Below are 23,016 nucleotides of genomic sequence, written 5' to 3'. Positions count from 1 at the left end.
TCACAACTAGTTCTACTTCAGTACTGTCAGCTTTGCGAACCCAGCCCATTTGGTTGTCTGTGGTCTATACCCTGAATGAGCAAATCTAAGTCTGAGAGGGCTAGAAGGATTCCCTTCCAAAATAGCACTCAACTGACACACAGGAGACAGCCATCTTAGGTGGAGGTCTTATTGATACAGTGGTGAGACATGAATCTATCTATTGTGTGGCAATATCCCCACACAATCTAAGAGGACTCTCACAACTTACTTTGAATAAGTTATAATGGCTTTAGCGCTGCAGCATGTCCCCTAAGGCCTGGTGTACTGAAGGCTTGGTCCCTTGCTGGTGGTGCTATTTTGGGTAACAGTAGAAACTTTAAGATGTGGGGCCTAATGGAAAGGAGCTGGTCACTGGGGGCATGGTTCCCTATCTCGCCCTGCCCCCTTCCTGTCTCTTTATCCTGTATCCTGGAAGCCATGAAGTGAACAGCTCTTCTTTATGTTCCCTGTCATAGTGTCCTGCCTCACTACAGGTCCAAGAACAGAGGCTCAAAGGTCACTTTCACTGACATAAGTTCAAGGTCAGCCTGGCATGCATGAGACCCTATGTAAAAGAAAGTAGAATGTTTCTCTGGAACATTTAATCATGAGTTTCCACTGCCTGCTCGTATTTTCAAGATTGTCTTACATTTTTCTAAAAACATTAACAATTATTATACTTTATATCTGAGGTAGTTAATATCTGAAATATTTAGAGTGATTTATGATGATTTTCTCTTCCAAGATATTTTTGGGAGGAGTATCTTTGTTCCATAGATGTGTGTGTGTGTGTGTGTGTGTGTGTGTGTGTGTGTGTGTGTTCATCTTCTCTTCCTATGAGGATATACGTAGGAATATTTACACAATTTATATTCAAAATCGGGTTATATGATTATAGAAATAATGTGCCTTCCCAATAAGAAATTACTCCACACAGAGATTACCAAAGGAAAAGCTCTTCAATAGTGCTCGTCCAGTTCTGGCTATGCCCAAGGAAGGGCTAAACTCCAATAGAAGATTTTAGGTTTATGCATTATTCCATATACACTGCCATCCCTAAATCTCATTCAGGTCCCAACCCCAGGTTATACTTTAAACAATTTAAACAGAGATAAGAAACTGCAAGTCCGGCCATTTGGGCAGCTGGGAGATTTACACAACAAAAATATTGCCAGAATTATTTTGTAAGTACACCCAAACAAATTTTGTTGTTCATCTTTCTGCATAGTTCTTGCCTGGGGTCATCTTGCCCATTTAGCAGGATTATGGCTTTCTCATGGGTGGCAGACCAGGACTTAATATTGATTGTGACTCTGCACCACCCCTTAGAGCTGTCTGTTAGAGGCATGTTCTCTGGGAATGTGGCCTAACGGCTGGTCAAAATCCTGGGGAACAAACGTTTACATGTTAGCATATCTCTAACCAGCCTGGTTAACAGACTACTTGTCCTTGGGTTAGTTTAGAAGCAGTGCTCCCTTAGCTGAGTTCTATGTTGTGCCATTTAATGTCGTCTAAGCAAATCTATTAGTAAGTCCTTTAGAACATTCGTTCTATTACTTTGAATTTCTTCTACATAGACATTAACATGAAGTAAAAACTTGAAGCATGCTCCAACTAACTGACAATGTGGGGAGACAAGGTGAGGAGGAGGGATAGAAACCAAGGAGTTGTGATGGAAGGGAGGAGGGAAAACAGTAACACACAGGGACCAAAAGGCAAGAAGATGTCGAGGTTTGGTCTATTGCCGTGTATTGTAATGCTAAGTACTGGCTCCAAGGTCTGGGACTGGAGACCCCCGTGTACACCAAGGGATGCTATGTAATCTTGCTCCTTAATTTAAAACTGTTGGTTGAATAAAGATGCCTACAGCCTGTAGCTGAGCATGAGAGGTAGGCAGGGTTTCAGTTCCCAGGCTTGGGGTGTGAGGCAGGACTAAGAGAGAAAGAGATGGGGAGGGGCAGGAAGGGTGAGGGGAAAAGGAGAGAGAGGTGGAACAAGGCAAGTCATATAGAGGGTTAATATCTGCCCAGCTCTAGAGCTGTTTAAGGCTTATTATAAGTATAAAGACATAAAAAAGCTTTGTGTCTTTTATCTGGAAACTAAATGATCCAAGGCAGGGTAGAAACCCCCAACTAATACAAATAATTACTACAATGACAAAATGATATGATTTATTTTAGAAATTCCTATAAATACCTACCTGAAGAAAGAAAACTTTAAAAGTACAATGTCTAAAGAAAAATCTTTCTCTACTTTTAAATTTTACATAAAATAATTAGAAACAATATATAAATGGCTTGAAAGAGTAATGCCTCGTGGCCCCACAAAGTATTTAACCTTTGTGAAGTATGTTAATCTAATTTAATTCAGCAGCATATCAACTAACAGTAAGAAATAATTGTATTAGAATAAGTATACCTCCAAGGCTATTTTAAAGTAAAGTGTTTTAAAATTTTGTTGTTCGTGTGTGTATGTGTATGTGGTGTGTGTGTGTGTGTGTGTGTGTGTGTGTGTGTGTATGTGGTATGTGTGTGTGTGTGTGTGTGTGTGTGTGTGGTGTGTGTGTTTATGTGGTATGTGCGTATGTGGTATGTGTGTGTGTGGTGTGTGTGTTTATGTGGCATGTGTGTATGTGTGTGTGTGTATGTGATGTGTGTGTGTGGTGTGTGTGTGTGTGTGTGTGTGTGTGTGTGTACATATATACTGCAAGGATGTGGAGGTCAGAGGACAACTTACTAGAACTGGTTCTCTTTCTACCATGTGGATCCCAGAAACTGAACTCAGGTCATCAGGCTTGCCAGTAAGGGCCTTTACCTACTGTCTTAGTTAGGGTTTTATTGCTGAGAAGAGACACCGTGACCAAGGCAACTCATAAAGAACAACAGCTCACTGGGGCTGAGGCTGGCTGACCAGTTCAGAGGTTCAGTCCATTATCACCACGTTGGGAAGCACAGCAGTGTCAGGCAGACATGGGGCTGGAGAAGGAGCTGAGAGTTTGACATCTTGATCCGCAGGCAGCAGAAGGAGACTGGGCAGAGCTTGCACAGATATATGACCTCAACCTCCCCCTCACCCCCAACCCCACCCCACAGTGACTCTTCCTTGAACAAGGCCACGCCTTCTCCAACAAGGCCACACCTCCTAGTCGTGCTACTCCTCCTAGGCCGGGCATTCAAACACGAGGCTATAGGACCCATACCTATTCAAACTACCACACTACTGAGTCATCTCAGCTCATTAATAAAAATTCTAGTTGATGAACAAAATCAGAAACTGTTCATTAAAAAGGAAAGACAAGAATAAAATAAAAATGTGAAAAAAATGAAGTCATTAAATTGAAAAGTAAACGTGTACCAGGGACCTCACATGACCTCCGTTTGTCATGTCTGTAGCAAATGATCTCTTCCACTGCCATTTTAGCTTTCTAATTCTTATGTTTTTTTTTTTACAGAAACTTGAAATGTTTTTCATATGCATTTATCATTCTTTTGTTTTATGAATATGATGTCATTATTCACTATGGAGACTGTGAACACAAATGAGTTAATACTAACATAGAGCATTTTGAAAATATGAGAAAATCAATATTCTCATTTCATACTTGGTAGGGGATGCAGTAGGTTTGAAATACAACCAAAGCAAAAATATTGAGTGTAAAAATGTTTGTCCTTTGATCTTTCATCTCCATTTTTGGGATCTCTACTACAGAAATAAATGTCCTACCAGGAATGTTCAACCCATGGCCTGTGGGCAGTGTGTACTCAGGGGTAGCTCTGATGTGGTCTAACAGGAAATCACAAACTTACGTAAAATGTTATAAGGTTTCTTTTGGTGTTTTTTTTTTTTATCTTTTCTTATTGGATATTTTCTTTATTTACATTTCAAATGTATCCTCTTTTCCAGTTTCCTGTACAGAAATCTCCTATCCCATCGTCCCTCCCCCTGCTTCTATGAGGGTGCTCCCCACCCACCCACCCACTCCTGCTTCCCTGTCCTGGCATTCCCCTACACTGGGGCATTGAGCCTTCACAGGACCAAGGACCTCTCCTCCCATTGATGCCCAACAAGGCCATCCTCTGCTACATATGTGGCTGGAGCCCTGAGGGGTCTGGTTGGTTGATATTGTTCTTCCTATGGGGTTGCAAATCCCTTCAGGTCCTTCAGTCCTTTCTCTAATTCCTCCATTGGGGACCCTGTGCTCAGTCCAATGGTTGGATGCAAGCAGCTGCCTCTGTATTTTTCAGGCTCTGGCAGAGCCTCTCAGGAGACAGCTGTATTAGGCTCCTGTCAGCATACATTTCTTGGCATCCATAATAGTGTCTGAGTTTGGTGTCTGTAAATGGGATGGATTCCCAGGTGGGGCAGTCTCTGGATGGCCTTTCCTTCAGCCTCCGCTTCATACTTTGTTTCCTTATTTCCTCCAGTGAGTATTTTGTTCCCCCTTCTAAGAACTGAAGCATCCACACTTTGGTCTTTCTTCTTCTTGAGCTTCCTGTGGTCTGTGAATTCTATCTTGGATATTCTGTGCACTTCTTTGCCTCCAAGGTGATGCCCTGAATGAGCTTCTTATGAGCGTGATGCTCAGCAGCACCAGTGCTGCTCAGTGTGTGCACAGGTCGAAACCCCAGCATCTTGAGTATTTTCTTCCCCCTTCTAAGAAGGATCGAAGCACCCACACTTTGGTCTTCCTTCTTCTTGAGCTTCATGTGGCCTGTGAATTGTATCTTGGGTATTCCGAGCCTTTGGGCTAATATCCTCTTATCAGTGAGTGCATACCGGGTAATGTATGTTCTTTTGTAATTGGGTTACCTCGCTCAAGATGATATTTTCTATATCTATCCACTTGCCTAAGAATTTTGTGAAGTCATTTTTTTTTGTTTTTGTTTTAAACCATATAACTCTATTATGTGAGCATGAGCATTTCAGATTACTATATTTTGTCACAGTGTCAAAAAATATAGTAGGACTATGACAACTCTTATAAAAGAAAGCATTTAATTGGGGCTGGCTTACAGTTTCAGAGGTTTCGTCCATTATGGTCATGTCAGGAAGCAAGATGGCATGCAGGTGCTGGGGAGGCAGCAGGGAGGGAGAAACTGGCTTGAGCATTTGAAACCCTAAAGACCACCCACAGTGACGTACTTCCTCCAACTAGGCCGCACCTACTCACCGCTCCCTGGTGACCAAAGCATTCAAATTTATGAGCCTATGGTGGCCACTCCTATTCAAACCACCACGCATGTCATGAACTGTTTCTTGCACTAATGTTCACAGTATGAGACTCTGCAGACAGTGAGGGAAAGATAACTGAATAGCCATCAGTAATGAAATGATGTATTCGTAGGTTATTACAGGAGGGAGGGGCTACAGGAAGTAAGGTTTTATTCTGCTATAACTAATATTACATCCACATTACTTTATATGGACAAAATGTCTGTGACACACTCTGTTATGTGAAGAAAGCACAGCCCAGTGCACACAAACCTGTTCTTTCGTCAGGTCAAGCCTTCTTCACCTTCCTGGTGCGTGTCTGCTTCTAGTGACCACAGGGCAGGCCTGGCTATGTCTGTCTGAGTATTTCTCTGGTCACAGGTCTTTGGTTCATCTAGAATAACAAAGTATGAACCCTTGGTAATTATGCCAATCCTACTGAAAGAGGCATTCCAGGCTGCCTTTTCCTTCATGAGAATTAAAACAAAACAAAACAAAGCAGAATATCACGTGAGCCAAGAGGGAGATTTGCCTAAGAATGACAAAGAGCAAACTGAAGATAAAGCCAAACGAGGTCCTGAGCTGAGCACCTAGATTCAGTTGTTCTTGAAGCCTTCTTGACTCCACAAACCTGTTTCTCTTGCTTGCAGCCAAGAGTCCTGACCAATAATAATAGAATAATGTGGGTGATTTGATTCTGACTTCATAAAAGAGCCTTTTGCTTATGAGAGACCTATAGTACAGCCAAATGTAGAAGTCAAGTTTGCAGGGGCGGGAGAACATATTTTTCCATTACATACTTCTGTTATATTTGGTCCCCAGACAAATGTTTATGTTTTATGTATCATTAAAATTCTATAAAATTTAAGCAGGTAGCATACAGCTGTGTTTTCCAAATGTTGGGTTTTATGGAGGAGGGACTAGTGTGAGTGACTTGGGAAAAGAATCCAATCTTACATTTGAAAATAGAAAAAAAAAACCCGAATATAACGAATTATTGCTTCTTTTATGCTTACTTTAATTTTTGAAGCTGGCACACAAAGTAATGGGTTTCACGCTGGCATTTTCAAACATGCTCCATTCTTATTGCCAGCCTGGCCCTCTCCCTTGATGGTCTCGCTCCTGCCCCCAATAGCCCTCTAAAACCTGTTCTTCCCCTTTTCATGATCCTGTCTAGTTTCATGACACACACACCAACAGGCACATGCACACACTTGTGCATGCAAATGCACACACACACAACACACGCACACAAGCACACACACCACACACACACAAGCACACACGCTTACACACACACAAATCTAGGTTTTGCAAATGAAAAACAAACAAACATGATGGCTACCTGAGTCTGGCTGACTTCTCTTAACGTCATGACCACCAACTGCATTATTTTCCTGCAGATATGGTGACTTCATTTTTCTTTAGGACTGAATAAAATTCTCATTCATATATATATATATATGTATATATATATGTATATATATATATCATATTCTTTATTCATTTGCACATATGATTAATGTGCTTTCTAGATAACTTGGTGTACCTACAACATTGATCTAGTTTTGGGATGATGATAGATGCATATACTCCCAGATACTTGGGAAGCTTGATCAAGAGATGGCAACTTCCAGCCCAATAACTCTGGCTATGTAAATAATTGAGGGCCAGCCTGGACAACTTAGAGACACCCTGTCCTAAAATGAAAACCACTGGGGCTGTGGAGGACTGAGAAATGCATCTCGGCTGCTGGCCCAGCTACGCGTTCAATGTCCAGCACTGGGAAAACAGCAACGAACCAAACGAAGACAATTAGACACTTGGGAGTAAGACAGAATGTTTCTCTTGATTGAAATATACCTCTGCCAACACAAGGAAAATAAAGCATTAAATTATTTCATAATGATCTTATAATCCGTCTCTGTTAAATTCTAATTGTGAGTTAATGAGTTAATTAGAATTCTTGTTTATTTTGCAGTGTTGTAATGTTTACCTGTGACCATGTTTGAGGCTTTATTTCTGGAGTGGTACCTTTTGCTTCTCGACTACAAATGTACCACATGTTTGAACAGCCTACGTCCTGAAAACTCTGTCTCACACATTTATGGAAACACAATTTGGTGACATGGGCATACAGTATTTATATTTGTGTTACTCAGAAATATCAGCCTTCGCTCCCCGCTCCCCTGCTGGGGGCTGAGATCAATAGGAACATTGGTGACAGATTGCTGGGGGATGTAAGTGCTCCACACATGGCCTCTGGGTACCATTTTAGGAGCCTTGGTCTCCCTGTCCACCTGAAACTCAGAAAAAGTCTATTGCCTTCTTCACAGTTGCTAACTCACCTGAGAAATGGACCTCACCAAAGAGGGCTCCTGGGAACCGTATCCTACCTTGGGGAATGGCTGGCCCAGTAACTACGGTGTTGGATCAACAGACACTAAACATTTATTTACAAGGAAGGTGCATAGCTGTGATTACTGTGCACTGTTTCTTCACAGCTGTGTCCATCTGCTTTAACACTCCCTTCCCGGGGAGAGGATACATTTCAACATAATTAAAAGTTGAGAACTGGTTCCTGGACTTTGAGCATATCCTGTTACTACAATGCTGTATGTCAGCAAATCCAGGTGTTATCAGAAATTTACAGGAAAAAATAAAAAGACATTAGCAGAATAGGACTTTAATGTGGGCATATATGAAATAGCACACACGTTAATTGCTCATAAAGTTTTCTCATAAATAAAATTTTGAGGAATGATACTGAATGGAAGCAAATGAATGATAATGAACGGAAATCAAGGAAAGCACAGTAAAGTCTACATAATTTTCATCTTATGAAGGGCATGAGTGCATAATCAATTTTACTGATTTACAGCAGAGCCCACAGCCTTGTCATGTAAAATTTAATAGGTAGCTTGGACATTAAATTTTAAACTCAGGATCATCATCAATCTTTTATTTAAATCTGATAAGCTTCTGGGGTTACTCCATGGGTGGAATCCTAGTATGTTTCAGCCCCATGGCTCACCGCCGGGATATTATGTCCTCCTGTAGAAATCTAGAAACACATGCGTTACTTACTATAATGGTAACAGTATATAACTCATGTTTTTCATAGCGCTGTTATAAAGAGGTGTTACTTTCCCTAACAACTTGTGTCCCCTCTCCTCAGATTTACTAATTCCAGTTAATATGTTAATTTTCATAAATAGAATAGAAAATGTTGTTCTTTTTAATCTTCCAAGTTGAATTCTGGGTCATGCAAAGATTAAGTGAGGTGACTCAAACCCCAAATCCTATAATTGCGGAATGGCTGTTTAGATGGAGTTAAGTCTTCCTTTTCCCTCTCTTCTTCGGCTGGGAAGGCAATTTTGGTGAACTGCAAATTAGAAAAGCCTGGCTGCTTGTCTGCGGTGACGCGAGCTCCTGAAGGCACAGTCTACTTAGCTGCCATTTGCTTTGTTTAATCTGAGATTAGGCAAGGGAAACCTAAATTTAGAGCTGACGGGATTCTTTAAGGTGGCGTTAGTAGATGCCGGTTTTGTTTTGTTTTGTTTTGTTTTTTTCCCTGTAGCTTTTCTGAGTCTCTGACTGGGAAAGGGACGGTGTGGGGGAGGGGGGGCGGGGGGGTAACCATTTTAAACTCTGAAAAAAATATGAGATTAAAGTTGTGAAGGAATTAGCAATATCTACAAACTGGTCAGCTCATTTACTGGATTTCCACATGGCAGCGCGTGTCCATGTCCTGTCTTGTGTCATGTACCTCGTGTGCCACCTCCTACTCCCAACCCCCGAGTTTTCAAGTTGCTTGTGACAGTCTCTCTGAAGATCTACGGGCTGTCTTTGACCCTGCCCATCACCTAAGGGGGGGATCACGTGTCTCATTACTCTAATGGCTTGAGAAAGGAAACCCCCCAGGGGAGAAAGGGCTGAGAATGCAACCACTTTCCTAATTGGACTGCGGTGAAAGACGCTGAACTCCGGGACCGGATGCAGGCTGGAGAGGTCGGGACTGCAAAATTGTATCTACACTGAAAGAGAGGGCGTTGGCAGACCTGGGGGGCTTATTTCTAATTCTGGGAAGTTTTAAAGCCGCCTAAAGCTGGACGTCTCCAAGATTTAAATTTAGAAACGCTGTTTTAAGACAGGCTGCCCTGGGAAGGGTCTTGGTTCAGCTTTATTTTGTAGCTCTGGTAAGCCTTCTTTTGACGGTGCTTGAAAGCGGGAGGGCATAGCTGTAATGCTGCACTTGCCTGCTGGGAGTTTTCCTGCTAGAGGAGCACCCCTGGAGGAGATGTGGGGTGAGTTAGGAAGCCAGCCAGCCAGACTTGCATTCACACCTTAGCGTCTGCACTTAAGAATTCTTAGCTCATCATCTCTCAGTTGCTGGCTGTTGGATACAGAACATCCGCGGTTTCCACAATTAAATGGGATCAATAATTACCTTGAAGGAAAGTGGAGATAACCAAATAACATGTGCAAAGTGTCTGGCATGTAGCAGATGCTCCGAGACATCACTTACCATCCATCTTCTTTCCCATCTGCTTTCTACATCACTCGGTTTGTGATTCTCTTACTCCCATCGCTCCTAGGTTTCTTCTGTGGTGAAGGTGGGAAGTTAGGGCTGGAGATGTAGCTCAAGGACAGAATGAATGCCTCGAGTGCACAAGGCCCTGAGTTTGATCTCTAGGGAAGGAAACTGGGAATGCTGGACTCTAGCTTGGACACTATTCCCAGGTGACCTCTGGAATTTAAGAACCTTGTTCTTCCAAATGACAGGTCAGATCCCTGCCAAACAGCCAACTGTGACAGCAAACCACAGGGACCTTCTAAGAGTTCCAGGCCCTCGAGTTACGGAAGAGCTGTCATTGATTTTGTCCGGATCAAACAGCAGCTCTGCAAAACCGACAGGATAACAAAAGCCTCTGAGTTTATCTTTGACCTCCTAACCCAGTCACGTCCTCGCTGGCTGATCTTCCGACATGACTGGCCTTTGTTCTAACCGTTCACCTGCAGTTTGCCCTATGGAGATACTGCCCCATCAGCAGACAGCAGTCACACTACCCAGCTGCCACGTTGGCTGTCTCTGTAAACTTTCCCCCTTGACTCTTTACCTGAGGCCACAGGCCTTCACCGTGGCCCTTGCATCTCTGCAAACAATTTTATCATATTTCTGTAAAAGGGGACAGCTAAATCAATATTTTAATCTGTCTTGTTGCCAAAATCCGATGATCTGTTGCAGTTCTTGTCCAACACAGGCAATCGTTAATGTTAAAATGTTTTTAATGTTGTCTATAAACCTGTTCTAACCGGTTTTCTATTCCATCCTCAAAGTGAAACTTTGATATGTACCTTTAGCAACATTTCCTTAGATTTTTCCTAAGTCAGAGAAATACTAGTTTACCGTTAGTGGTGAATCTAATTGTATATGTCCTTTGCAACCATTCTCCAAGATTTCCCCTATCATTGCACTTTGGAGGATTTTTAGATATGCCAATCCTGAATTAGTCTACTAAGCTTCCCATTTCAATAATTGTGGCTTCCAATCTATAGACTAGACTCAGTCTATCTGATGTTCAATAAGCTACTCCGATTCCACTAGGCCTTTGATGTTTGTATCTACATTTAATGACGGGCAAATTTTCATAAACTAAATCCCTCACGTCTATAATTGGCAGTGTTGATAAATTGGGCTGAATAATTCTTCTATCGTGCTAACATGAAGCAATCCTTTCAAATAATTTTTTCTGCTATGTTTACAACATTATAATTTGATTTTATAGGTCAGAGGCTCACAAACTTTTTTCTGTGAAAGGCCAGATAGCATCTCAGACTTCACATGTCATACTATCTCTAAGTGCAGCTACTCAGCCCTGCTGCTGGGGCTCTATGTCAACCATAGAAAACACACACGTGAGTAAGAGTTGCTGGGATCAACTCAGCTCTTTTTATGGACATTGAAAATTGAACCTCATGTGTTATAAAGTATTGCTCTCCGTTTTGATCTTTTTTTTCCCCAACCATTTAAATATGTGAAAACTATTCTTAGCTTGTGGGCCATACAAAAGGAGGCAGAAAGCTCTGTTTGCCCTGTAGCTATTGCTTTCTAAGTATAGTACAGTTTCTGGCTAGAGGCAGATTTAGGTTTTATGGAGACTGAAGCCTTTCTAATTAGGGGAACTTTAAGAAAAAGAATACAGGGCTGAGAATGTTGCTCAGTGTTGGAACACTTGCCGAGCATATGTGAAACCTGGGGATCAATCCTCAGTACTCAAAAGAAGGTGGAGAAAGAGAAGAGGGGAAAAAACCCCACATTTCCAAGATTAGTTACAGTGGTTTGTAAACAAGCCATGCCAGTAGAAGCTCTGGACGCTGAGCTTTAGAATTTAGGTGACTCTTTGGTAACTAGGAAGAGGCTGGAAGATTCTGCTGTGGAAGGTCCCAGAGCTGGTTGGTGAGTGGAATCACCAAGGGGACCTTTTCAACTTCAGGTTCCAAAGCTCTGAGAGATGGCCTGAGTTAGACACTCTGGGGACTGAGCCTGAGAATCAGTGGCCCCCAAAGCTGCCTAAGATGAAGCTACCATGCAACCAGGCCTGGAAATTTCTACTGATTTTTTGGTTTTGGTTTTAGACAGCTGGCCTTGAATTCACAGAGATCCACCTGCCTCTGCCTCCAGATCGTGGGCTGCTACACCCAACCCTCAGCTCACATTTTATAACAGTGAATCCAACAGAGCTGGTGCCCCCAGTACAGTCATTGCTCTGATCACACTGCTTGCAAGGGTGTAATAATATTGTCACGGGACTCCTAGACCAAATATCTAGCTTTGTCAAGAGTTCAGTATTATTAAATGATCTCAGATGAATCCACATACATCTCACTTGCACATACTTCGCTCATCTACTCTCATGGTTTCTTTCTCTCTCTCTCTTTCTCTCTCTCTCTCTCTCTTCCTTCCTTCCTTCCTTCCTTCCTTCCTTCCTTCCTTCCTTCCTTCCTTCCTTCCTCCTTTCCTCCCTCCCTCCCTCCCTCCCTCCCTCCCTCCCCCCTCTCTTTCTTTCTTTCTTTCTTTCTTTCTTTCTTTCTTTCTTTCTTTCTTTCTTTCTTTCTTTTTCTTTACATGGCCAGGATGCGCTCTAGCCCAAGCTGGCCTGTGTCTTATGCTGTCACTCAGGCTGTCTTTAGACACACAGTGATCCTCCCATCTCAGCCACCCAAGTGCTGGGATTACAGGTATGAACCTCAAGCTGGCCTATTCCCTCCCTTATCTGTAAGTTAACCCATGAGCTGTGAATTGAGTCTTCTTGGGCTCTGCCTGCTTTACTTTAGCATTCATTATTGTTAATGTTATACACCCAACACTAAGCATTGGAAATAATTGTTTCTGTTTCTTTTGTTTGTTTTTGAGACAGGGTCATATGCTTCCCTGGCTGGCTATAGCATACTTGCTGAACTCCAGATCCACATTTCTTCACTTGCCCAAAATGCTAGGATTATAGACTTGTACCACCATGTCAGACTCTTCAAAGTCTGAAATCTTCAAGTTGGCACACATGTCAGGTAATCTATACAACAAATAAATGGTTTTTAAGGAACATCTGACAGCTCTGTCATCGCAGCCTAGAGAATTGGGCTAATAAGCCTCAGCATGAGGCTCTGAGCTGAGTCATTTGTTATTGCCAAGGATTAATCATCGGATTTATAGACGCCTGTCTTCATGTCCCTGTGAGTACTGCTTTCCCCGGGGTTGTTCAGTTATGACATTATTCCATGATGCTGAGATGCCTTCTTGATTGACATTGGGCTGTTCTATGTGCAGAACAGGTAGACAGGCTGTTGAGCTCATCTATTTTTGGCCATCTGGGAACCTACGTTGCTTTCAGTAAACCAATGTGGCATCACTGCCAGTAATACAGCTCTTGTGCAACTGGAGGCTTCATTTTGGGGTCTAAGAAGACATGGCCTTGCTTTTGTACTCTGCTGCCCTTATTAATAGAGACTTCAGAATTTATTGTCCCAGGAAGCTTGCAAACTCAAATGCTTCTAATTTTGTTCACTGCCAGAGAGCAAAACTACTTACTTTGATCATTGAATGCATGTAGAGAAAGTGCTGATTTTGGCTTTTGCTGGGGCCATATGGTGTTAATGGAGACAAATACTGCCTCTCCCCTGGTTAGAGGTTTTCATTCTTGGAAGCTAAGATTCTAGCATGTCAAATGCTTCTTCCAACAAGGACTACCAAATTATCCGTTCACTTATCTTTTCATATGAATACACACACACACACACACACATGTATATGTATATATATATATAGTATATATATATATATACATAGTGTATATAATGTATATGTGTATATGTATATATGTGTATACATAAATGAGTCCTAACAAGGTGCCAAGGACTATGATGGATTCTGAAGGCCAAACCTGCTGTCTCAGAATTTGGGTTCCCATGGGAAGTGTGTTGGCTAGGCTTTTTTGTCAACTTGACACAAGTCAGAGTCATCTGGGAAGAAAGAATTTCAGTTGTGAAAATGTTCCATCAAACTGGCCTGTGGACAAGTCTGTGGGGGGTATCTTCTTGATTAATGATTGATGTGGGAGGGCCCAGCCTACTGTGGGTGGTGCCACCCTCGGTGGGTGGTCCTGGCTTGTACAACACAGCAAGGTGAGCAATCCAGTAAGCAGCACTTCTCCATGGTCTCTGCTTCAGTTCCTGACACTCTGGGCTCCTGCTCTGAGTTCCCTGCACAATGGACCATAAGCTGTAAGCTAAAATAAACTCTTTCCTCCCCAAGTTGCTTTTGGTCCTGGTGTTTATCACAGCCATTGAGAGCGAACTAAAGCAGAGGAAGAAACACCAAGAGAAACACACTATGTGATACATGATGTGTAGGAAAGGAAATGGTGCCTGCATGGTGAAGGATGGAAGGAGTCTGTCTATACAGACCTCAGAGAGCACCTACCATGAGCTGTCCAGCATATAGGCACACTTTGAAATGGTAATAACTGGGTCAAAGAAAACATAAAACATAACAAAGTTAACTTTAGTTAGCTTTAAAGATATTATATTTGGGATTGCAAGCTTGTACAACCACTCTGGAAATCAGTCTGGCGGTTCCTCAGAAAATTGGACATAGTACTACCGGAGGATCCAGCAATACCTCTCCTGGGCATATATCCAGAAGATGTCCCAACCGGTAAAAAGGACACATGTTCCACTATGTTCATAGCAGCCCTATTTATAATAGCCAGAAGCTGGAAAGAACCCAGATGTCCCTCAACAGAGGAATGGATACAGAAATTATGGTACATTTACACAATGGAGTACTACTCAGGTATTAAAAAGAATGAATTTATGAAATTCCTAGCCAAATGGATGGACCTGGAGGGCATCATCTTGAGTGAAGTAACACAATCACAAAAGAACTCACACAATATGTATTCACTGATAAGTGGATATTAGCCCAAAACTTAGGATACCCAAGATTTAAGATACAATTTGCTAAACGCATGAAACTCAAGAAGAATGAAGACCAAAGTGTGGACACTGTGCACCTTCTCAGAATTGGGAACAAAACACCCAGGGAAGGAGTTACAGAGACAAAGTTCGTAGCGGTGATGAAAGGATGGACCATTTAGAGACTGCCGTATCCAGGGATCCATCCCATAATCAACTTCTAAACGCTGACACCATTGCATACACTAGCAAGATTTTGCTGAAAGGACCCAAATATAGCTGTCTCTTGTGAGACGATGCTGGGGCCTAGCAAACACAGGAGTGGATGTTCACAGTCAGCTATTGGATGTATCACAGGGCTCCCAATGGAGAAGCTAGAGTAAGTACCCAAGGAGCTAAAGGGATCTGCAACCCTATTGTTGGAACAACATGATGTACTAACTAGAACCCCGGAGCTCTTGTCTCTAGCTGCATATGTATCGAAAGATGGCCTAGTCAGCCATCAATGGAAAGAGAGGCCCATTGGACTTGCAAACTTTATATGCCCCAATATAGGGGAATGCCAGGGCCAAAAGAATGGGAATGGGTGGATAGGGAAGTGGGGGGGCGCTATGGGGGACTTTTGGGATAGCATTGGAAACGTAATTGAGGAAAATATGTAATAAAAATATTAAAAAAAAGATATTATTTTAATTTATTTATTAATTAAATTGAATGATAATCAAATGATAATGTGTTGTATATATATTGTGATATGTTATATTTATATCTATTATTTATAATTATATTTGATGTGTAAACAATATAATTATTTACAGTATAATAATAATAGAATGAACATAGAATGTAGAATTATAAAATAAATAATATGTTATAGTTTGTACTCATAGATTATAATTAATTAATTAAAATATCTTTAAAGGTACTACATTTAAAGATCACTTTAGTTATCACTCGATTTTGTACTTTCAATACGCTTACTGGAATAGTTAAAATTGCATACGTGGTTCACATTATGTCTCTGTTGAACATCACTTGTTGTCCTAGTTAGGTCTCTATTGCTGTGATAAATTACCATGACCAAAACCAAACTGGGTTTATCTGGGCTAAGGTATTTTATAGTCCACCATGAAGAGAAGTCACAGCAGGAACTCAAGGCAGGAACCGATGCAGAGACCCCGCAGGACATCTGCCTATGGTTTGTTCCCATGGCTCTCTCAGGGTGCTAGTTTGATACAATCTCAGGGTGCTAGTTTTATACAACGTGTGACCATCTGCCCAGGGGTTGCTCACCCACAGTGGCCCAGACCATGTCAATCATTAATCAAGATAATATCTCAAGGACTTCCCCACAGGCTGCTGGCTGCTCACAATGTGTTCCTGTGGGGGTCCTGCAGGAATCCAGTGAGTGTCTAGAGCCTTCTCCTTTCTCACCTATCCATCATTTCCTTCTGCTGTCTTACCTAGTTCTGAAAGAGAGGTCTTTCTGGGAGCCTTCTCATGAGCATAGTAATCCTGTGTCTCTAAGTGGTGTCTCTCTCTCTCTCTCTCTCTGTGTGTGTGTGTGTGTGTGTGTGTGTGTGTGTGCTGGGGGTGCTAATGGAGTTTATTTTACTCCCAATTTGGGGTGCACTTGTTCCCTTTCTTATTATAAGGAATTTCACTCCACCCCTACACAAGGCTGTGGATGATGTCTACAAAGCACTCCATTCAGTTTACCAAGGTTGATTCAAGACCCTAACATGGCCCAGACAACGAGGCAGCTACTCCAGGGCCACCTATTTTTCAAGATGGCATGTGGTTTCTCAGGAGTGGTTATGAACTGGCAGCAGCATTTGTGGGGGTAGCCAAGGGACACTGTGACTTGAAGATACTTTTGTTGAAACCATTTATTTAACTACAACAACAAGAATAGAGAGAGCTCAACAGTTAAGAGTATATACTGCTTTGGCAGAGGACTCAAGTTGGGTTTCCAGCATTTAAATCATGAGACTAACAGCTGCCTATAACTCCAGCTCCAGGGGGGTCCAACTCACTATGCTGGCCTCCCCAGGCACCTGACTTCAAATGCACATGCCTATGTAACATACACACACACAGAGCGGGGGGGGGGGGGAGGGGGAGGGGGAGGAGAGGGAGAGGGGTTAAGAAGAAGTAAAAGAAAGAAAGAAGAAGGAGGAGAAGGTTCATGTGTCAGAGCTGCCCCTGACGCGCGTGGTAAGTCCTCACTTACATCACTTGAGCCAGGTCAGTTTCCTTGCTTATTAAGCTGACTCCTGGATATTAGCTTTGCATTTGGCAAGACAAGGGGAACACTAGACATTAAAATGAGGGACTTTCAGCAGAGTTTCACAGCCATCATTTCCATATTTGACCCTTTCTCCAGAAGCTAAAATTGACCAAAAGAAAATACCAAAATCAAGATTAAAAAAAAAAATTAAATCAAAACCAGAATAGAATCAAAACAGCAATAACAATAGAAGGAAATTAGGATGAGTGTAGTCTTCTTACAGCTGACTTATTGTACAACTGCAGAAACAGCTGTCCTTTACATTTTATTAAATTATTTTGTGTGTACATATTTATGTGAGAGAAAGAGACAGAGAGAGAGAAATAGGGGGAAAGAGAGATATGGTGTGGGGAAGTTGTAGGGGGGGGCGGAGAACCACAGTGTGTGTGGTGTGGGGGATTGTGTGAGAGAGACAGAGAGAAAAAGAGCAAGCAAGTCATGGTGTGTACACGCTCTGTGTGTGTGTGTGTGTGTGTGTGTGTGTGTGTGTGTATGGACAACCTGAAAAACTCATCTCTCCTTCTGCTATGTGGGTTCCAGGGATCGGACTCAGGTCATCTGGCTTGGAATCAAGAGCCTTTTACTCACCCGCCCATCCATCTTGCCCATCTCGAGTCTGTTTTGAAATCAGTTTCCTTTTGTGCTTTATGCTTCTGCTGAATAAAATCAGAACCTAAAGGAACTCTGAACTCACATTTATAGATCACCAACAGAAAAGACCTACAGTGAGGTAAAAACCCACAAATACAGCCACTACTGAATTAAGAGGGTTTGGAGAAGTTGGCTTCAACCCTTGGCAATCCTCCTGCTTTAGCCCAAGTGCTGTGATTATAGGTGTGAGCCACTGTGCCCTGCAATCACATCGAAACCATAATTACATCTTGAAGAGAATTACGTTTTATACTGATAAACATCCACATGATGTCCACCCTTCTGGACATTTCTTACATGTTTTTATATGTGGTAGAGGACCTGGGTGATGGGGGCACAGAATTTGTGAGCAGGTGAATATGAATTCTCTCTTATTAACCCTATAGCTTCAAACATTACTCATTTCAAAGGCAAACACCCTATGTTTAAAGGAATCATTTTTGCCTTGCAGGAAAAAAAATGGAGAACAGAAACTGATAGTGGATTTCTGAAACAGAAAGAAAATCATTTGGGTTTAAAATACTGGAAGTTCTGCGGAACCGACTTCCTTCCCAAGCAGGCTGCGGAGGTTGCGGCATGATGAACCAGGATTCTTTCTTAGCTCTTCTCCTCTCCCCACTGGACTACAGCCCATCGTTTTAGACATCCTTTCCTAGCATTTTCATCTCAGTTTACTGTTTTCTTTTTTTTTTAAGATTTATTTATTGATTATATGTAAGTACACTGTAGCTGTCTTCAGACACTCCAGAAGAGGGAGTCAGATCTCCTTACAGATGGTTGTGAGCCACCATGTGGTTGCTGGGATTTGAACTCCAGACCTTTGGAAGAACAGTCAGGTGCTCTTACCCACTGAGCCATCTCACCAGCCCTCAGTTTACTGTTTTCTTTGTGTGTTTGTGTTGGAATCTTTTTGTTTGTTTTTTAAGCACTGGGAACAAAGCCATGGGCTTCCTCGTGCTAGGCAAGTGCTCTGGGCCTAAACTAGTCCTCAGCTTGTTTTGAACCAGGGACAAATTATTTGGGTCTGGCTAACCTTCCATGACTATGGCTACTGAGGGCTGAGGTTATAGGCAGGCTCTGCTGCATCCAGCTTTGAATCTTCAGCAGCTCTAGCTCAGAATCCTTGAGGTTCCCTGTCTGTGTAGATGACTTAAATTTTTGGAATATTGGCTGTTTGCATCACTGGGATCCTGAGACCAGCTGTCCTGAGTCTGGTACTATCAGCATTCTTGTTGAATCTTAACCACATTCTATGCACGCTCTGTCCTCACCCTGTGGGTACCTCCAACCTTTTCAGTAAGCTTTGTGACTGTGGTGGTGGTGGTGGTGGTGATGGTGGTGGTGGTGGTGGTGGTGGTTAAAAAATAGACATGTCTTCTGGGTAGGGTGAATGAAATACAAAGACAAGCCAACAACTCTGTACTGGCTCCTGCTCTGTGGTTCTCTGTGCTCCCGGGTCCATCTCCAATTCCCGGCAGTCATTGCTCTGGAAACCTGTTTATCTGGGAGATCTGAAAAATGTTGTGGGATTTCATTTCAGCTTCTTGTTAGTTTTTGTTTGCTACTTGGGAGTCACAACCCCTAAGTGCCTTACTCGCCACCCCGGAAGTCAGAAGTCCTCAGCCTATACTCTTCCTCCAAAGCAAATGAGAGCTGCTAAGAGGAAGCAGGAAAAAGAGCAACAAAAAAGAGAGACAACTGGAAGGCTATGGGTTAGCTCAAGACTTTCATGAAGATGTGTGTGTGTGTGAGGAAGAGGTAAGCTCAGGTTAGACTCCTCTGGTGCCATGCCTTTCTAAGCCTGGTGACACCGTCCTGTCATGCTTCAGTGGGTTCAGTGGGTTCAGTGGAGGGACCCTTTTTCAGAGGAACTTCAGGAAGATGCTGGTACAAATGGATGGACACTTTACAGACACAAGTACCTTGTCCAGAGCGAGAAGAAAGCAAGCAGTTTCTAAAACCTTCAACTCACTTCTGCCTCCTCCCCACCAGGAATTCAGGGCTGCAGGCCACAGTTAGGTCAAAGACTTAGAATTCTCATTCAGTGTCAGAACGGTATATCCTTCTTATGTGTCTTCACTAGGTTTCTTTTGCTGTGATAAAACATCATGACCAAAAGCAACTGGGGGGAGGAAAGGGTTTATTTGGCTTACACTTCTATTTAGCAATCCGTCACTGAGGGAAGTCAGGGTAGGAACTTAAGGCAGGAACCTGGAAGCAGGAACTGAAGCAGAGGTCAGGGAGGAGTGCCACAGGGATCTGGGCCCCCCACATCAGTATCAATCAAGAAGACGCCACACAGGCCTGTCTATGGGCAACCTGATGGAAGCCTTTTCTCGATTGAGGTTTCCTGTTTCCAGATGAGCGTAGCTTGTTCCGAGTGGACAAAAACTAGCAGGACATAATCTTACTCATCTGTTGGTTACTAGGGACATGAAATTGATATAAGCAATATTTATGGGAACACTACTTATAATTTATGGTATTTTAGATTTCTTTCATTCAATATATACTTTGTTTAAAAAATTATGCGTGTGTGCACATACACACGCCACTGGGCACATGAGAAATTCGGAAGACAACTTGCGGGAGTCTGATCTCTCCTTCGACAATGTGGGTCCAGGGACGGAGCTCAAATGATCAGGCTTGGCAGCAGGTACCTTTACCCATTGAGCCATCTCGCCAGCCCCTCGTTTGATGGCCATTCAAGGTATCCATGTGGCTCCTTCCTTTACTTATGTAAAATTCCCACTAAAGGGAATTTACTTTAGGTAATTAACTTCCTAATGTTTATCATTTCATTTTTATTTTGATTTAAACCAAACGTCCCAAAGAATTTTGTCTTCTTTGTCTTGCCATGAAAATTAAAGCTAAAATAATAATAATAATAATAATAATAATAATAATAATAATAAACCAGAATCCCACAGTATGTTTGCTGTGGTTTGGGAAACAGGCAGCTATTCATCTCCATTTCCAGAGTCGCCTTCACACCCCCATTTATGACACGGTCCCATGAAGCCTGACTGGCCTCAAGCTCATCCTGTAGCCCAGGCAGGCATGGACTTTAGTACGTAGCTAAGAACTTCCCTGAATTCATGATCCTCCTGTCTCTGCTTCCCTCCGTCACCCCCATGACCTCAGTCACCCCCATGCTCAGCTTTTCTCACATTTCTGATCATCTTTTCCCCCCCTCTCAGCTGGGGTGACAGTTTGAACTTGGCTGCAGACAACAGAACCCACTTAGGCAATTGGAGTGAAGGGTATTACATTATCAGTCGATGGCCACCGTACAAACTCACTGGATGAACTAAAAGAATCTAGAGCCAAGGTCAAGTTTCCTGAGGTCAAGAATGTCAGTGCCCTGGTGGAGCAGAAATGCTGACACTAAGCAGCAGAATCAAAAGTTGCTGACCGAGACCTGGAAATGTAGGGATGTTCATGGTTTCTGTTCATACTTTGAGAGAGCTGACTTCATGAAGGCATGACTGGAGAAGATAAGCCAGCAGGGAGATAGTGAGAGGAGCAGAAAATTAGAGGCCATAGAGAGTGTCTTAAGGAGAAAGCCATGGAAAAGATGATCTCAGAAATGTCTGTCAGGCTGGGGAGAGGCCTCCGACAGCTTGCTGTAAAGCATGAGGGTCTGAATTTGGATTCTTAGCACCCAAGGAAATGCTGGGCATGGTGATATAAGTCTGCAACTGCATCACTCAAAGGCAGAGATGCTCAGATTGCAGGGCTCACTGGGCAGCCAGTCTGGTTGAAACACCAAGCCCCAGGTTCAGTAAGAAATCCTGTCTCGAAAACTAGGGCAGAGAATAATAGATGAGGACACTGATCTGTGGCTTCCACACACCCATGCATAGTCTAATACATCTATATGCCTCCCTTCCCTACATACACCACACATGCTCTAAAGCGGGGAGCAGATGATGATGTTAACGGGCGGTATAGAAGGGTCAAAGCAATGTTCTCAACTGAGAAACAGAAGCCACTAGGAGTCCATGTTTTGATGCTCTCGTGACTAATTCAGTTGGGAGGAAATAACTGAGGACACACATGCAGTAGAGCAATGCATGATGGGTACAGTGTGGTTCCTGAATAGGTGGGAGGTCACCGGTGGGACCCGTAATTCCAGGAGAAGTGGAGAGTAATGGGGTTAGAGACTTGAAACACCTGCATGGAGGGCCGGGGAGGAAGTACTGTGAATATCAGAAGAGGATCAGTGATGCAGAAAATCTGCCCTTACCCATGAAATATTGCAGGGCTGGCAACAAGGCTCAGCGGGTGAGCTGGCTGGCTTTCACTAGCCTGAAATAAACCCAGGCCTACTTGGAAAGAGGAATTCGCAATTGAGAAAATGCCTCTGAGGGCCCAGCTCAGTGTGGGTGGTGCTGCCCCTGGGCAGAAGGTGCTGGGTTGGTTCAGAAAGCAGTCTGAGCAAGCCATGAGGAATGAGCCAGTAAGCAGAGTCCCTTCATGACCTCAGCTTCAGTTCCTGCCTCCGGGTTTTGCCTTGAGTCCCTGCTCTGGCTTTCCTCAGTGATTGCGACTTGAGCAGAAATAAACCCTTTTCTTCCTGTGTGCTTTTGGTTGTGGTGTTATATCATAAATAGAAACCCTAAGATAGCAGGCCTAGGTGTTTGTCACCTTGCCTGCTGACCTGGGTCCCTTCACTACTTACTGGGTAACAAAGCTTTTCCTGGGGGAAATATCACACACATGTCTACTCATCTGAGAGGGAACCTACGACAAACCAAAGTATAAATACCACTAAAGTCCAACTTCATGAACCAATGACTTTTATTGAGGTTGCTTCTAAGACTCTGGGTGAGGGGTTACTTATAGGTGTAGAAATGACTCAAAGATAGCTGCATCACCAAAGCCCAGTCCAGCATGAGTGACAGCTTTGCTCATGTGAGAAGTCTTCTTTGCAGCAGGAATGCTTAGCCTGTATTGCTCACACTGGCAGGGAGGGGCCTAGTGACTCTGGTCAGTTTCAGGGACTTCCTGAAGCTATTTTGAGTTGTTACCTTCTTGTTTAAGGAGCTTCCCTGTAGGATAAAATGTTTCTCATAAACTCATATGTTGGAAGTAGAGAACCAGCTGCTTCCAATTGTCCTCTGGTCTCCACACACGTGCTGTGGCACAACTCCCCACCCAATCCATAAATAAAGGGAATTCTTAAAAATTTAATGAAGTTTTACAAAGATTTAGTATGCAGATCCTGAAGAGTTGAGGTGGGCTGGGTTGTGTGATCCAGTAAACTTGGCAGAAATATATTCCAAAGAGACACCTGCTTCGATTGGTCTACCAGACTATTGAGACAATAGACTCCAAGAAAGGGGAATTTCTCTAGGAATCTTAAG

At 42.9% G+C, this 23,016-nt stretch overlaps 2 long non-coding RNA genes across 7 annotated transcripts in view; both read right to left on the bottom strand.

Moving 5' to 3' along the window:
• LOC110301948 (uncharacterized) overlaps positions 1-10,236 on the bottom strand; it is a 28,856-nt gene extending 18,620 nt beyond the window's left edge. For 2 of the 6 annotated variants that reach the window (XR_015044468.1, XR_015044469.1), the window contains exons 1-2: positions 9,761-10,098; positions 5,506-5,626 (exon numbers count right to left, since the gene is read on the bottom strand). This is a non-coding gene — a long non-coding RNA (uncharacterized LOC110301948). Of the gene's footprint in view, positions 1-5,505; positions 5,627-9,760 lie in introns of all 6 variants that reach the window. The other 4 variants (XR_015044465.1, XR_015044467.1, XR_002378753.3 and 1 more) reach the window with 4 other exon arrangements.
• Positions 4,998-5,499, bottom strand: LOC147002123 (uncharacterized). The gene is made up of 2 exons (XR_015044470.1): positions 5,192-5,499; positions 4,998-5,091 (listed from the first exon to the last, which is right to left on the bottom strand). It is a non-coding gene; the product is annotated as an uncharacterized LOC147002123 (long non-coding RNA).
• Positions 10,237-23,016: the final 12,780 nt, after the last annotated feature.

This window comes from Mus caroli, unplaced genomic scaffold (genome assembly GCF_978045245.1).
Source record: "Mus caroli unplaced genomic scaffold, Mus_caroli_1 scaffold_11, whole genome shotgun sequence".
Taxonomy (NCBI): Eukaryota; Metazoa; Chordata; class Mammalia; order Rodentia; family Muridae; genus Mus; species Mus caroli.
This window is presented reverse-complemented; position numbering and strand designations above follow the sequence as displayed.